This window comes from Cherax quadricarinatus, chromosome 8, assembly GCF_038502225.1.
Source record: "Cherax quadricarinatus isolate ZL_2023a chromosome 8, ASM3850222v1, whole genome shotgun sequence".
NCBI classification, from domain to species: domain Eukaryota; kingdom Metazoa; phylum Arthropoda; class Malacostraca; order Decapoda; family Parastacidae; genus Cherax; species Cherax quadricarinatus.
Window position 1 is genome coordinate 12,492,302 of NC_091299.1, and position 6,710 is coordinate 12,499,011.

The window sequence follows — 6,710 nt, forward strand, 5'->3', positions numbered from 1 at the left end:
TCATATATTGTAACATGAGTATGTTTGATTGTCAGTGTTTTTTCTAATGACCTAATTATGGTTAGAGAGGGTGAGAAATTCTCTGGGTGTCCCGTCTTCACTCTCCAATTTGTTATCGAATTATTCTTTTTTTAGTTGCAGCATATATTATCTCATCTTTTATTGTCGTTCCGGCATTCTCTCATTCATTGTGAGGTAAAAAAAAGTTACAGTATTCTCCCTGTACCGACGTTCTTCACTTTGTTACTTTCACTAATGGTGGTCTTTTAAAACTCGTAAATTTCGTTTGTATTTTATTCAGTCCTTCGCAGTATCTCAGTTTATTACTTTTTTGAGTCCGTTTTAAAGCATGTCATCGAAATGCTTTAAAAATTTATTATTTTAAGCATGTGTTCGAAATGATTTGACTCTCTTGAAGCCTATTTTATGGATTTTTTTTGATCTTCTTCACGTTATTTTTTGGGGGGGTTTGACACCAGGCTACCAATATACCTAATAGTTTGATCAATTACATACACTGGCATTTTCCCCCATCTATAAAAAACACTATTTAGAAGTTCACATGTGTAACGTACGAATTTATTACGATTTACTGTAGGTCATCATCCGGTGACGGGGTTTTGTAGATAATTGCTCCTGGACCCCCGTCCCCTTCCCCTGTCTCTCTCTGATGTTTTCAATACGTTACTACGCACTCTATAATCATGTGGCCTGTTATAGCTTTCTCTAATTTCCATTACATGGCATTTATCTAAATTAAATTTCATTATCAACCTACCACTCTATGATTATTTTTTTTCCAGGTCTCTGAAAGGATTAATAGTCATTTTCATTTGAACAGGATTATTTTTGCATCATCTACTATCAAGGTTATATATTTCTTATAATCATTTTGGCAAATTATATATATGAAGCATGTTTTTTGGAATATATATATATACATGTATATATATATATATATATATATATATATATATATATATATATATATATATATATATATATATATATATATATATATATATATATATATACATGTATACATACATACATATATATATATATATATATATATATATATATATATATATATATATATATATATATATATATATATATATATATATATATATATATCAATAACAACACTCCGACTAGCCTAGGACTCGAACCCATGGCTAGTCGCAGTGTTGTTATTGATCAATATCACTTGTTCGTGGATCCAATAATATGTATATATATATATATGTCGTACCGAATAGGTGAACCTTGCGATTTTGGCATAAATAGCAACGCTCTTCTTGCCGAATAAGGCAAGCGAAAATTGGGTATACAATAATTTTGCAAAAATCATTCTGAGCCTAACGAAAAAAATATATTTCATTGTGTTTATTATTAAATTATTGTAAACTTATCTAAAATATATTTAGGCTGGATTAGGCTAAATTAAATTACGTTTGTTATAATAAGGTTAGGTAAGTTTTCTAAAGTTCTTTTGGTACATAATTATTAATTTTTACATTAACATAAATGAAAAAATATATCTTTAAAAGTATAGGAGAAAATTTTAGAAAGGATTTAATTTAAATGAGTTCTTGCTAATTGATCAGTTTTACCTATTCGATGCGACATATATATATATATATATATATATATATATATATATATATATATATATATATATATATATATATATATGTATATATATATATATATATATATATATATATATATGTAACCACGAACGAGTGCTACTTAATCAATAACAAGACTGCGACTAGCCAAGGACTCAAACCCATGTCGTTTTGGCCCACTTCATGGTGAGGCGAGCCAAATCGCTCACCATGAGGAGGGCAAAAACGACATGGGTTCGAGCCCTTGGCTAGTCGCAGTCTTGTTATTGATTAAATACCACTCGTTCATGGTTACAATAATATAAATACTGCTTGTGGAGGCTAGTACACCAAACGGGGAGTAAAATGAAATTAGCTCAGAGGCACCCACACCACCGTATGTCCTCGGGTCAAGGTAAAACACCTATTTCTGCTGGGTGCTAGATTCTTGTAGGATTTGGAGGTCTTTGGCGGGCCAAAATAACATGGGTTCAAGTCCTTGGCTAGTCGCTGTGTTGTTATTGATACAGAGATACAGAGAGAGAGAGAGAGAGAGAGAGAGAGAGAGAGAGAGAGAGAGAGAGAGAGAGAGAGAGAGAGAGAGAGAGAGAACTATCACTGCACCACCTGAACAGCTGGTGCACCAATGTACAAACAACAGGGACACATCTGTCACAACTGTACTGGGGCGTGGTAGAGGACGTGGAAGAGGACGTGGAGGAGGAAAACATCTTCAGCCGTCTCACCTTCCACCAACACAGTCCCAGGAAAACGTTCATCAGATATGCAATCATCAGGCTCACCAGCAGCAGAACCTGCTAACGAATCAGCAGCGAAACACAGGAGGGGCAACAAAATGGAGTCCAACCTCCCAGGCACCCAGGCACCCAGGCACCCAGGCACCCAGGCACCCTGGCACCCAGGCACCCAGGCACCCAGGCACCCAGGCACTCAGGCACCCAGGCACCCAGGCAGTGCTCTCGCTGTCACCAGAGGGGGCACACCACTAACAACTGCCTGCTAGATACCAGGTGAATTACTGCCACAAGAAAGGACATCAGGAGAACCAGTGTCAGAATAAAAAGGAACTTGACAGACAGGAGCACCTTTTAGAGACCTGTTCTCAGAACAAACCAGCAGGATCTCTGAATTGGTGAACACACTCACACGTCACCCACTCAGCTACTCCTATCTTAGTCCAACAGGTGGTATTGTGCCTTATACAAGACCACAGACCTACACCCCAGCAGCTACCTCGATGCCCTACCTCTCTCAAGGGCAGGCACCTTACGCGCCTTACACACCCACCACTTTAAGCTGAACACATCATGAGGAGCCAGTCTATCAGCATCCTGCCGGCCAACATTAGAGGTTTCATTACCAATGTTGGAGAGCTCACACACAGCTTTATGAACACTCGACATTTTTGGACGAAGACTCCAGAAAATTTTGCAAGAATTGCTGGCTACACCTCATGGATAAGAAGAGACAGGCAAGGGCAAGGAGGAGGTGTTGCTGTGTGATTCTCTAAAAGTGTACATGCCCAGAACATTGATGTTGCCATCCCTACTCATCCTGAAATGATGTTCTTCAAGCTATGCATAAACACTAGTACCTCTGTACTAGTATGTGCAATGTACAGACCTCAGTGGCAACACGAAGACCTCATCAACTTAATGGAAAATGTGGACTCCTTACTGCTCCAACACAACTGTTAACATGTAATTGTTGTAATTGTTGGTGACCTCAGCCAACATCTTATACAGAGGAACTTTGATGACCTTCTTGCAATGTTTGACATGAGAAACTTTGTTGATTTCCCTACTCACATCTCCGGCTCCTCCCATGCCCCAGTAGTGAGTGATCTGGCACAAGGTATAATCACTAGTCAACCCCTCGGCTATGTTGGATCGTCTGACCACAAGGCTGTTTCTACGACACTTATCCCAACAGAACGAGGTGAGGAGTCCACACGCACAACCCGGCCATGGGAAAGAGGTAATTGGCCAGCCCTTTGCTCTTGGTTATCAACATCCAAGGGGATGTTGACAACCAAGTGAAAGCCTTCACTGGACACATCCTTAATCTACAACAAGAACACATTCCTCACCGGCAATATGTGACGAAGCCTGCAGATCAGCCATGGTTTGGCTTTCGTTGTAGAGAGGCTGCTACTGCCAAGTACAAAACATGGCGAAGATATAAGAGACAGCCTACCATCTATAACATGAACTTGCACAGGCAAGCCTGTGGGCATATGGGTGAAGTTCAAAAGTGGGCCATCGCTAAATGGGAGATGGACACAAAAAAAAAAAGCTAGCATCAAGTAGAGTAGGCTCCAAAACCTGGGGGTCCCTGGTCAAGGACAGACAAGGTTATCTGCCTGATGAACTCATTCCACCTCTATATCAACAAGATGGGACCACCTCTACTAGTTGTCAAGAGAAAGCGGACCTCTTTGCCTAACACTTTGCTACCAAAATGCAAGTTCCTGATCCAACAAGGGACCCTCCTTGGCTAGCTGCAAGAACTGTGTCAAAACTGTCAGTGGTTACAATAAGGCAGGAGGAGGTGCATTTCCTTCTAAAATCGCTTGACCAAGAAAAGGCTGTGGGCCCAGACAAGATGAGCCCAAGACTGCTGAGAAGATGTACACACCAGCTAGCAGCACCTCTAATTCACATCTTTCAGCACTGCCATGTACAGTGTAAATGACCTTCTCTGTGAAAAGAGGCAAATGTAGTCCCTGTACACAAAAAGAAGAGCAGAGCAGAAATCAGCAACTACAGACCAGTGTCACTCCTGTCAATCACTGGCAAGATCCTTGAGACAATAATCTCAAGACAAATGACAGAGCTTTTTGACTACCACTCACTAGTTTGTGACCGTCAGTATGGCTTCAGGAAAGGTTACTCTGCTGCTGATCTGTTGTTAAACCTCTCCACTAAATGGCACCAGTCACTGGATGAATCTAAAGTTAGCGTTGTGGTAGCACTGGACATTGCTGGTGCTTTCGACCGAGTGTGGCACCAGGGCCTCTTGGCAAAACTGCAAGTACTGGGAATTGCAGGCATTACGCTTCGTCTCCTCAGTGATTATCTTCATGGTAGGTCTCTAAGTGTAGTTCTCAATGGAACGGAATCAGTAAGACATCCTACTGGGGCAAGTGTTCCACAAGAAAGTGTGCGGGGACCATTGTTATGGAATGTCTACTCAATGACCTTCTTCATCTCATCCCAGAATCCTATGCATATGCAGATAACTGTTCTCTTGACATTCACTTATCCAAGAGAGGAAATTCCAGCTGCTCTAAGCTACATCAATCACCAGCTAAGAGCTATATCGGCTTGGGGAAACCAATGGCAAGTAACATTTGCACCTGAGAAAACAAATGAAGATGGTCTCTAGGCACCATGATGGTAATGCCGGTATAGTAGTAAATATGAATGGGAGAGTGTTGGTACCCGGGGAAGAAGTTGATATCCTTTTTGTGAAATCTGACGCCAAACTTTCATGAAGAACCACGTTGTAAACCTTGCAAACAAGGTAGCCAGGAAGCTTACAGCACTTCGCCGTATCTCGCATCTGCTTGACAGTAGGGGTTGCAAGATTCTGTATGAGGTACAAGTACGCTCACACCTTGAGTATGCTCCACTTTCTTGGTTTGCCTGCCCCCCTCTCATCTACGACTGCTTGACAAAGTAGACAACAGAGCAAGACGTCTCATCTCTCGCCTGGACCCATGCTGGATAGATCCGTCATTTCTGCAGAGCCTTCAACACAGAAAGGATGTGGGTGGCCTTACTGTTTTGTATAAGCCAACATTGTCAAAATACCACACTTCGCTCTACTTCGAGGACAGCGAGAAGCAAGCTCCTATATCACAAGATGGGCAGAAAGCAGCAACTTCACTCTGGCTGTGCCCTTCTCCAGAACATCACTTCATCTGAGATCATATATACCCAGGATGACTCGAGTCTGGAACACATTCGTACAGCATTATGATGTCAACGAGATAAAGTCAGTTGATCAGATGAAAATGCTGGCCCACAGATGGCTCCAACTTCATCCTGTTCCCTACTTGTATGACTCATAACAATAAAAATGCTTTGAAATGAGCTGATCTAGGTAACAGCTCTTAGCTTGTCAAAAAAGTTAGGAATCTTTAACTTGTAAATAGCTTGTCAATAAAGCTGGGGATCCTTAACCTAACCTTGTCAACCCCTGTGTAAAAGAGAGAAAGAGAGAGAAAGAGAGAGAGAGAGAGAGAGAGAGAGAGAGAGAGAGAGAGAGAGAGAGAGAGAGAGAGAGAGAGAGAGAGAGAGAGAGAGAGAGAATTAAAAGTCGTAAAGCTACACCCAGCACAAGAAACACTGAAACAGCAACAGGTCTGAGGCAATGTTAGTATAGAAGTTCATCAGTGGAAGCTGAGCCGCTCTTTTTGTATAAAAAATATAAGTCCATCAGGCATTTTGCATAGAAAACATTACTCCCCCTTAAAAAATAAAAAGAAAAAAAAACTGAGTTTTTTACTTAAGGAGAGATAAAATATAGAACTAAGTCATAAAAAAAAGCTATTTATATATTTATGTGACGAACAGGCCTAAATACTCACATTGTTCCATACCCTAAAAAAGTTCTTGGTTGTCTGGAGGTCCTGCTACTTTCCTGGGACGTAACGGGTAGAATGGTCTAATATGTAACCGTGAGGCGAACGTCAGGTGCAGAACAGCAGCAACTTTCACCACAGCATCTGCTCGTTCGTTATCTGGGATCCCGACAAGCTCCAGGCAACGGCAGAGCTCCACTTCCTTATGCCTGGAGCTGATGCAAACCATTCCCGTATCTTTGTGCTACAAAGGTGTATATACTGCTCCAGGGCCTGCAGGACACCCTGTAAGTCAGGGTAAATGATTAAATGGGACGTATTGTACTCGGTTGTCAGGACAATAACAGGCAAGGATAACACAGAACTATGCTGGGAAGACGGAGAACTCGCTTGGTACCTGGGTACAATAATTATGCATAGGGTGGAAGCCACTAATAAACCCCTGCATCAGTTACCTAGACACATGACTCGAATTATACTCATATAAA